This window comes from Canis lupus, chromosome 11 (assembly GCF_011100685.1).
Source record: "Canis lupus familiaris isolate Mischka breed German Shepherd chromosome 11, alternate assembly UU_Cfam_GSD_1.0, whole genome shotgun sequence".
In the NCBI taxonomy this organism is placed as follows: domain Eukaryota; kingdom Metazoa; phylum Chordata; class Mammalia; order Carnivora; family Canidae; genus Canis; species Canis lupus.
In genome coordinates, this window is record NC_049232.1 from 63774196 (window position 1) to 63784482 (window position 10287).

Below are 10287 nucleotides of genomic sequence, written 5' to 3' on the forward strand. Positions count from 1 at the left end.
GAAATGTACAACATGGATCGACTGTGAATGGCATTTCTGTAAATCATGTGACATAAATACTGAAGATTGATCAAACCACAATTAAAGTGTGGTTGTGTTGGGCTAAATGGGGAATCAAAATGTGCCTGGATTAAGTGGAACAAAAGGTGAAAGAGAGCTAAATCCTCATTTCCCAAAATGAGCAGTTAATTTACAATTCCTAAACTAAAATAGAAATTAAGAAGTATCACTATAAGCACGTTACCCGGAGAATATGGGGGCAGATATATGACAAAAATTAGCTAAAAGAATGAGTGAGCGTAATTGCAAGTGGAATTGTTTGATACTCTATGTGTGAATCACATTGATGAAAATACCAACTCCCTTTCTTTTGAATGAATATATCAAATTATGGAAAAAGGTAAGACTTTAACCTCTACCCTTGGTTCTCAGGGACATTTTAATTTCTAAATATTTGCATTCTCCAACACTCTTGCTCTTTCTTTAAGGATTTAAGATAACCTTTGGGACAATTTAACGTTTTAATTGCATCTTAGAGACTTATAAATCATTGCTTTTGTGATTAAAGTTGCTGTGGAAGGCGAAGCCTGGTGGCCACATTGTCTGTTTGCCTTAGTGAATTAGGTTACAAATGCTGAGCAAAGGCTTTGCCTCTCCTTTCTGTATTCGTGTTTACTCAGGCAGGTACCATTTTGTGGCAAAGCAGATAAGATCTGTTCCCAGGCCTGTAAGGGGTGACAAGTATATTATTTGAACATGTGGGAAAATTATTTAAATAGAAAACGCACGGGATTATCAACACCTCTATCACTCAGTTCAAACAGGAACCAAATAAATGTCACTCTGCCATCATGTACTTTGCAGCATATTCCCCAAATGTCTACAGAGGACGGGAGGAAAGGTGTGATAGCATTGAGAATTCACTGAGGTGTGTAGAGGGAAAATAAAAGCTGCAACACTATTTATTGGTTGTTCACAAGTTTTAAACCACGAGTATCTTATTTAATCCTTCGACCAACCCTATCAGGTACGGGGTAGTATTCCTGATTTACAAATAAGGAAACCAACACTTCAGAGTCTAGGCATTCCCTAGGTCTCAGGGAAAGGGTCGGGAATCAAATTTATGTCTCTTTCACTACAAAGCCCAATCTTTTAACATTTACACTCTTTAGATGGGGACTTACAAATGCTGTTCATACAGCGGGGAGTTTTTATATTTTTATATGCGTGTGCATACGCATGTGTGTTCTTTGAGAGAGAGAGAGAGAGAGAGAGAGAGAGAGAGAGAAATAGAAGAGTACTAGAGGCTTCTGACATCCTAGTTTGATCTATCACTCCTGGGTCCCCTAGTAGTTTCTAAGGGGGAAAAAAGGTACCAAGGATAAAGCCCAGTCCACGTGCTGTCTTTGTAACTGTGTGGCTTTGTTCTACATATCTACAGGGTCCCTTGGTGAGCTAGGCTGAGGGGTGTGGAACATACCTACTGCCCATTGCTCTACTAGAGACAAAGCTCATCGTCTGTTCTCCTCTGGCCATTTTTCTAACCAGTTTTGTTGTGCTGGAGAAGCTTATACGGGCTTGTGAGAGCTGATAGCTAAATTTTCAGGAATTGTGCAAGCCAGTTGATGTCAAGTTGGTTGCTTAACACGGGCCAGGGTGGGATTATGTACACCACAGAATATGGCAAATGCTACAACTAAGGACTTCTTTTTCTTTTCTTTTCTCTCTCTTTTTTTTTTTTTCCTTTTGTGGTTAAACTTTCACCAGCAGATCACTGCCTAAACCAGCACCCTAGTTCCCTGCACCTTACCACCCTTATGCAGAGGAAAAGCCAGTCTGGGAAAGGAAATCTGCCAGGTGTGAATGCAGAGAGCTTTTCTGGAAAGGCTAAAGCCGAGCTGATCTTGGTCTAGTGGCCCAGATCTTCTTAAAGGGGGACAATGACAACGAGAACTTCCAAGTTTTTGTTGAAGATTGGAGCGGGCAGTAAGAGAAAGAATGAGAAAGTCAAAGTGAGCCAAGACAGATGGCAGGATCCCTTCCAGAACAGCAACCACTCTCTGCCTGCCTCCCCACCTCTGGCCTCAAACTTAAATCTCTTTACTCCTTCCCAGAGACAGTCCTCTCAAGAGCTGTGACCAAATACTACCTTGGAACTTTACCTATCATCAAGGATCCCCTTTTAAGTGGGGGGGATTTCAGCTTTCCCAGGGCTACAGCAACTTACTAGCTCTACAACTGAAAACAAATCATACCACCTGTTTGACCCACAGTTTCATTCGCTGTAAAACAGAGCTCTGAACACCCACCCTGCCAGGGATGCTGTGAGGAGCAGTGTCAAGGTCCCTCATACACTGCCCAGCAAGACAAATGTGAATGATTGCTATTGTCATTGTTATTATCCGTATTAGGATCATGAATTTTGGTATTTCCATCAGGGAAGATATTCGGAGATCAGAGGGACTCTAACTGATATCAGGCCATCCATTTCAGAGACTACAAGTTATTTAATGAGCCTTGTAATGAACAGGAGGCTCAAGAGCTGTCAAAGCTCCAGAGCCATCACACCGAAGATCAGATTAGCGCTTCCTTCCATCCCCAGCAGAATGAAAAGACTGCATTATACTCAACAGTGGGTTTTATGATGATGCGCCACCACGTAAGATGTCTCTGAGAGGCACGTGTGAGCCACGAAGACCTTCTTTGCCAGTCTATCCATTTCTTTTGCCTAATCAATCTTTAAGAGCTGGTTTAAGACCTGGGGCCCTTGAATCCTTGAGCGATTTTTCTTGGGATACAATATGAATTTACAGGGGTGTTGTCCTCACAGAGGGCATCAGGCAGAGGTGTCTTTCTAGGTATTCCCTTCAGGTGGCTGAGTGATGGGGAGTTGAGACTAGAGTTATCCTAATTTGGTTGCTTACAGACCAATGGGCCTATAGACCAGTGGGCACGGCCTGTATATTTCTAAGCCCTCTTGATAAACAGTGATAGCATCACAGAATGGCTGGGGTTGGGAATGGCTGAGGATCAGTTACACAATCTCTCTAACACCTCTTCCTCTGAATCAACACAAATAAATGCCAAAAAGATGTCAGGACAGCATGCTCGATACAGAGAGGTAGCATTCAAACCAGCCCTCCAGCCCCTGAAGCAGCCAGAATGCCACCTCTCAGCTCCTACACAGGAAGTCTGGAGCTGCTTCTTACAACAGCCCTCATCAAACAGCCGAAGGGCTACGGTTTGAAGGAAGAAATGGAATCAACTGATTGACAATGAGTGGGATCTGCAAGGAAGCAGCTATGGCTCTGCAAAAACAGACCTTCTCCATCACGAAGAGTTCAGCAAATCAGGATGCTAGTGGCTGGGGAGGCGTGATATACACAGCCAGAGTGTTGAATAATACGGTTGGAAGGACACTTTGCATTTGATCGGCCATACCCAGATAGACTTGGAAACTTGCTCATAAGGAGGCCATCTTCACAGAGGGAAATTCATTTAGGAAGTTTGATCTCTTTTAATCTGGAGATTTCTCCATTGACAAGGCCCAGGAATGAACTACAAATGACCTCCATTTCCCCGATAGCCAGTCCCTACCCTTGAAAGCTCTGTGAATAGCACATGAAAGGAACTTCATTGCTCTTCTCATTTGTATCACAGGTGGTTTTGATGGTTCTGTTAACAACAATGACTGTTATATAAGTGTCATGAATGTGTGTGCGTATGTGTGTGTGTGTGTGTGTGTGTACACAGAAAACAGTGGATGAATTTCTCTTTTAGTTTACTGCTTGGGAAAATTTTGTCTCTACCTATGAAACTCATACACTTCCTCTTAGTCTGATCATGACAATAAAGCTACATTGTGTTTCCTTTTTTTTTTTTTTTTTTAATGCCTTGGCTAATGAAAGATTCAGTTCAATTTGATCCTTGCCTGTAGAAATTGCCTATGAATATAATTTTGTTAAAAGTATTCATTCCCCACCTCTTTTCCAAAGGCTACAAAAGGCAGCAAACTCCTATTGTAAATCTGGTAGAAACTGAATGAATAAATAAATCAAATAAATATTGAAAGGGTAAATTTACATATAAAAAGTACGACTGAGCTGGTCTCTCAGAACTCTACTGTTGGATGGCTTTCACCCGAGTGTTGCCTATTACAGTTGCCTAAAGGAATAGAAAAGTTTGATAATTGCTTCAGATGTATCATGTCTTAGTTTTTCCTCTTAGTAAAATAAGACAACAATATCTGTACTTTTCTTAGTGTATAAAAATACTGTCAGATTCAACAGGTGCATATTTGAGCACCCAGGTTATACATAAAATTTGTGTTACCTGTTTTGCTTCTGGGGGGGTTAAAAATAAACATCCCTGTTCCCTGAGAAAAGAAACACCTTTTGAAAAAAATGAATAATAAGCGTGTCAAATGTTCAATAAATTTGTACCCCGTACTCTTTGCTGTCAACATAACATTTTGCAAGGCCGGATATGAATTTTGCAGTAGCTTTGTGAAAGAATATGGGTGTCACTTTTGTCAAACAAACCAACCTGTAATAAAACATTCTATGTTTGATAAGCCTTCTGTCACCAACATATCATGATTGAATTATCGTCATGCAAAACATGGACTTGGCAGTGCAAATGCCAATATTGATATTGACCTCACCTTGGCCACCTAGCACAAAAGAATTTTTTCCTTTTATTTGACTTGCTACTTTTTTTTCATAAACATGGTCTTGTACATATTTACCCTCTCGCTCTCCAGCACCTCATACCCACAGATACTGGGAATAATCAGGCTATCCCATTTCCTCAATATTCATCCAGCTTTGCCTAGATTTATTATTTATAAGATAGGGCATTCATGTGAACAAATCCACCCAATGATAAACAATAATCAAGCAAAAAATTAATTCTCAAAATCACTTCCTGTGGTATACGTGATGGCTTCCAAGACTAAGAGTTCAATTTGTTGGATGATATTGATCAAACTGTACACACGTATACACACACACACACAATGTAAATTTGTACATGATTTTTTCATTAGGTGGATCAGTGAAGTAATAATTGGTCAAAATTGCATGTATTGTAAGTCATAAAGGGAATAATTGAAAACTTCAATTCAAACAATTTAACTTAATTTCAAATAATTAAGACCAATAGACATGGATAATACTTCCATATATTTAAATCTAGAGGAATTATATATTAAGAGTACTATCTACCCAAGAAGAGATTGAGTTGCATTTTTCCCAATGTAAATTCAGGGCTCTATCAGCCAGAGGACTAAATACCCACTGCTATGACTGACCCCCCTGCACAATCTGTACACCATGGAGAGACAAAGGTTACTTCATGAGATGCCATGAAGAAATGTCAGTGAGATGTGGATTGTCCCATTATCCCCTATTTACTGCTCAAGGAACAACTAGGAGACACTGAGTCAAGGGAAAAACCTGGAATGAGTAGATCCTAAGTGACCCTGAAGATAGAGGGCCTTACTGTCCACAAGTCTCAAGTACCTCATTTGTAAACTGGGTAAAAATTCTGTTTACTATGACGCCGTGATGACCAGTGAGGATACGTGCCCAATGTTTTGTACGGTGCTGGCCTATTTCTCTTCCCTAATTAAAGATGAAATTAGCCTCAACACATCTTCTCAGCTTTGAATCAGACAAAACACCTCTTTTCACACATGCTCTGAGTACAAAAGGCCCTGAGCAAGGAGTCTGAGAGTCTGGGCCCAGGTCCCAGACATTAACCTCTGTGAGAATTTAGTCACCTCATTTCCTCAGTTTGAGTTTGTTTCCCCACCCATAAAATGTGGCCTTGACAATTTCACGTATCTATCTGGTTTGGTCATTCTGGTCTATTCTGGGTTCCTGAGAGTGTTTCCTAGTAAAGGGTGTTATTAAAGTGGATATTCTAGTATTGTCCTGACCCTGGTAGAGTGCTTTAATTATTTACTATAAGGAAGGACTAATATCCAAACCTCTTTATCCTTGCAGAATATTTTTCAGGAGATCTGTGATGGGAATCCGTAAGGTCTAGGAGCAGGATAGCAGAAGCAAGAGAAGCCCATGTCTGTTATCTAGTTAAATTTGTTGCCCATCACTCATCATTCCTCTTCTTGGCACATTCTTGCCACAGTCTGCCTGTCTGGTAAATTCCTTTGGGATTAAACTGCAAATTGCATCATAAGAAAAGGAAATGTCTTGTCTTATTTCTCTTAGGTTGTGTTTGATATCCTTTCTTCTCTCCACCCTCAGTGCTTGACCCTTAATAACTTAATACCGAGTAGCAATGGGCAAGTCGGATGTTCAGGTTTACACATCAAAATGATCATTTGAGCGGCATTAGAGAGCGGGACCTGAGTAGCAACTATCTGCCTCGTATTCCATGAAGTGTTCAGGGTAAAATGATGACTGGCCTACGCTCCCACTCTCAAGAAGCCCATGGTCTCTTGGGAGAACACGCATCTTCACATAATGTGGAGGAAGGCATAAAAGAAGGATATTTTAGATCACAATATACTTTGTCTTCAGCAGTGAAACTCATTTTCCAAGAGATTTCTTCCCATGCAATACAATAAATACATAATATACTGCAAAGTCTTTCTCCTGGAACCCTTCTCTCAACCTAAAGGTTAGATGGAAGCAGTAACAAAATAGCTGAGGAGAATCAGAAGTAGGAGGTACTTCTGACAGAAGGAGAAGAAGGAAGCAGAAGTCTATCCTTCTATGTTCCAGTCCAATCCTGGCTTCCAGGGAATCCCTGACTGATGGGGCCTATCTGGTTCTTGGCTCCTATTAACTGCAGTTGTGTTGAGTAGGACCGAGTTGAATTCAGACTATCACAAGCTGCCTTCTTTCACAAGACTTAACATTGTCCACTCTTGTTCCATGGACTGCTGGACCATTCACCTCTCAGGGCAAACCACTCTGGTCATATTTCAAAGGGTCACTATCTCTAAGTTCTGGGAACATTTTATGCCTTCTATACTCTGATATCACCCCTTAGATAAATGCTCCTTCTTCTGGAGGAACTTTTGTAGTTTCATAAACTGGTGTAGTAAGTATCCTACATGGTTGTACCCCTCACTTCCTGAACCTTCCACCCACTACCTTAAGAACCTGCACATTTTGTCATTTAATGTTTTTAATCTCTGAGACAGACGAGGGATGTCATCAAGTCTTGAACACGTATTTCTTCGTTCCTAGCACCTGGTATATTACCTCAAATATTAGAGTCACTAAAATGTTTTGGGGTGTTTAAAAAATTTTTTTTATTATTATTAAATGCAGACTGAATGAATGATGAATCAATGAAGAAGATAAAAAGAGTCTTTTGTGATTGTCCAGACTGCTTTAAGATTTCCAGACTAGATTTGGAATTTGGAAGAAAGAAGCTGAACATTCTGCATGTTCTCACTGATTCTCCATCACACATTTGGGGGTGAGTCTTCTCATTGCCATTTTGCAGGTGAGAAGACCGAGGTCAGGATCCCACTGTGAGACCATACGAGAGCTGATGCTCCCACCTGGAGCCCGTGGGCCTGAGCCTGTGTTCTTTCCACTCCTAACATCACCCCGCCTTCCTCCTGGTGAGTGAAGTGGCAACAATAGCCCAATTGCCCGTGGAGTTCTCCGGAGTGGCCAGGCGCTTTCACAGCCAGGGCCTCTTTTGTGCCCGCGTGGCAGCTGTCACTTGGGAGACACACACCGAGCCCTCTGCTCTGTGAAAGAGCCAGCTGCAGAAGGCACAGCCAACAGCTCCCAATCAAAGGAAATCCTGAAAAAACAGCTTCGGGGATCCTCTGTGCATTCTCCCCGTCATAGTCCTTGGCAATAAATAATACATGAAAAGACATCAGCTCATGCCAAGGTAGACTTCAAAGAGGGTGGGGTAACAACGTTGGAACCCTCCATTTGGCGTGTGGGTCGCCTGCCCATTCCAGAAGTTAATTCATAGAGAGTGGGATGAAGGGAAGGCCTGCCTCCCCTGCAGCTGATTCGTGGGAACTGTGTCTGCGTTAACAGGAGGCAAGAGCAGCTTGCTAGGCTTTAAAGAAAGTTCTCGCAGCTCCAAGCCTTAGAGCTAGGCCTTGAACTGCTGCTGTGACATGTGTTCTGAACGAGTCCCAAACAAGCGCAAACACAACAGCCTCCCCTGATCAATGCGGCAGGACGGAAGGATGGAATCCAAACCATGAGCCCAGAGAACAGAAAGTCCCAGCGCTCGCTCTGTGCAAGTTGCCATGAGCTCCAAGCCGTGCATCCTGCGGCCAAGGATGGGTGGCCCCCGAGCAGGAAACTCTTTGGCAGCCTCTGCTGCGTGCTTTGCCTGCTGACAAGAGCACACCCTGGCCTCGGTTCCTGCCCTTATAAAACAGCTCGAGAAGGATGGGAGCCAAATGTTTTAAATGTGCCTGGAAGAAAAATGTTAACTATGAATCCATGCGGTAGAACAGTACAGTACAACTGCAACAACACGCAGCAGCCAGGGGCCCGGAGGAAGGCGCAGCTGGGCGCCCAGGCTCCCAGGGCCTGCTCCTCTTCCCTGCGCAGCTGGCCTGCGGGGCCCACGGCTGCCTGGACACCCACTCTGCAACAGAGTCTGAGAAATGGGTGCTCGTGCGGCTGTGGATTAGAGGCATTGAATTTTCAGGATGCTCCCGATTAGGAGAGATGGCACTAACCATTTAGTAAATGCATCTAAACAGAGGAAGAGATTGAAGCCCACAGGGGTTAGCAGTAAGGTCTAGCATTTTTTATTAAAATTAATTTGCAGTGTTTTCTTTCTTTTTTTCTTTTAAAATTTTATTTATTTATTCATGAGAGATACAGAGAGAGAGGCAGAGAGATAAGGCAGAGGGAGAGGCAGGCTCCATGGGGGAGCCCAATGTAGGACTTGATCCCAGGACCCCGGGATCACCCCCTGAGCCGAAGGCAGACGCTCAACCACTGAGCCACCCAGGTGTCCCTCTGCAGGGTTTTCAATGCATACTTCGCAGAACAAAACTAGTGGGGATAGCATGCCTTTCACGACTGGTGTCTATGAACCCCCTAGGTATTTTCCCCCATATCTTATTGAATCTATAATACAGTTCTATAAAGGAATATTAATGCCTACATGTTAGAGAGAAAGAAATGAAAACTGGAGGTTTATGTGCAAATTGTTTACCCAGGAAGTGCTGGAATAAGCATTCAAACTTGAGCACCCCTGACTCCAGAAAGTAAGTGTTCTTTTCGTTGTGCCACGTGAATGGCATTGGAGGTGTCTGTTCTATTTCTGAGTTATTTGGTATGCATTTTTTCCTAATAATTCTAATGAAGATATTCAGAGGAGGTGATGAGAACAATTTACCCATGAGGAGAAAATCTACTTTGCCCTACTTTTTGGTGAGAAACCAGAAGCATCACAATTAATAGAAAGAAAAAGATACTGGGAGCCACTGGTGACATTAATACTTATTGTCTTTCTGGACAGCTTACCAATATGATAAAGCAAGAATCAGAAAAATGAAGCAAAAAATTCCAGTGAAAGAATGTAAAATTGTTAATTTTTTTTTTAGAATTGATTATATGTGCAAAACTAAACAAAAAAACTGACAAGACTATCAACACTAATAATAGAACTTGGTAACTTAGCCAAATAGGATTGAGAGTAAGATCAATAACTTTTCTTTATAGAAACAACCTCCATTTAAAAAACAGAGTAGATAAAGATTGATTATAGTCACATTAAAATATACTCATAGAGAGATTTACTAAAATTATGTGCTTTGTTGAAATAAAACCTCAAAATTTTATAGGAACTCAGAAGAAATTTTACAAAATCAAGAGAGATTTCAAGTCCCCAGATGAAATAAATGAATGAGGATGCCAGATGTTCCAAAATTAATAAACAAGCTAATCATGGCAATAATGGGGTTCTTACATTAAGAAAATGGTTGCAGGGATCCCTGGGTGGCGCAGTGGTTTGGCGCCTGCCTTTGGCCCACGGTGCGATCCTGGAGACCCAGGATCGAATCCCATGTCAGGCTCCCGGTGCATGGAGCCTGCTTCTCCCTCTGCCTATGTCTCCGCCTCTCTCTCTCTCTCTCTGTATGACTATCATAAATAAAATTTAAAAAAAATTAAAAAAAAAAAAGAAAATGGTTGCAAAGTTACTCAGAAGAGGATGAAGGGATGAGAGCACCTGCTAAGAACAAGCTTGAAATAAGAAAAATGAGAGGGAGTTTGTCCACCAAAACATTATAAATACTACTATTATTAAAACAGAATT

At 41.8% G+C, this 10287-nt stretch overlaps 1 long non-coding RNA gene across 5 annotated transcripts in view; it reads right to left on the reverse strand.

Moving 5' to 3' along the window:
• LOC102152238 overlaps nucleotides 1–10287 on the reverse strand; it is a 131903-nt gene that overhangs the window by 33056 nt on the left and 88560 nt on the right. The window lies entirely within an intron of this gene.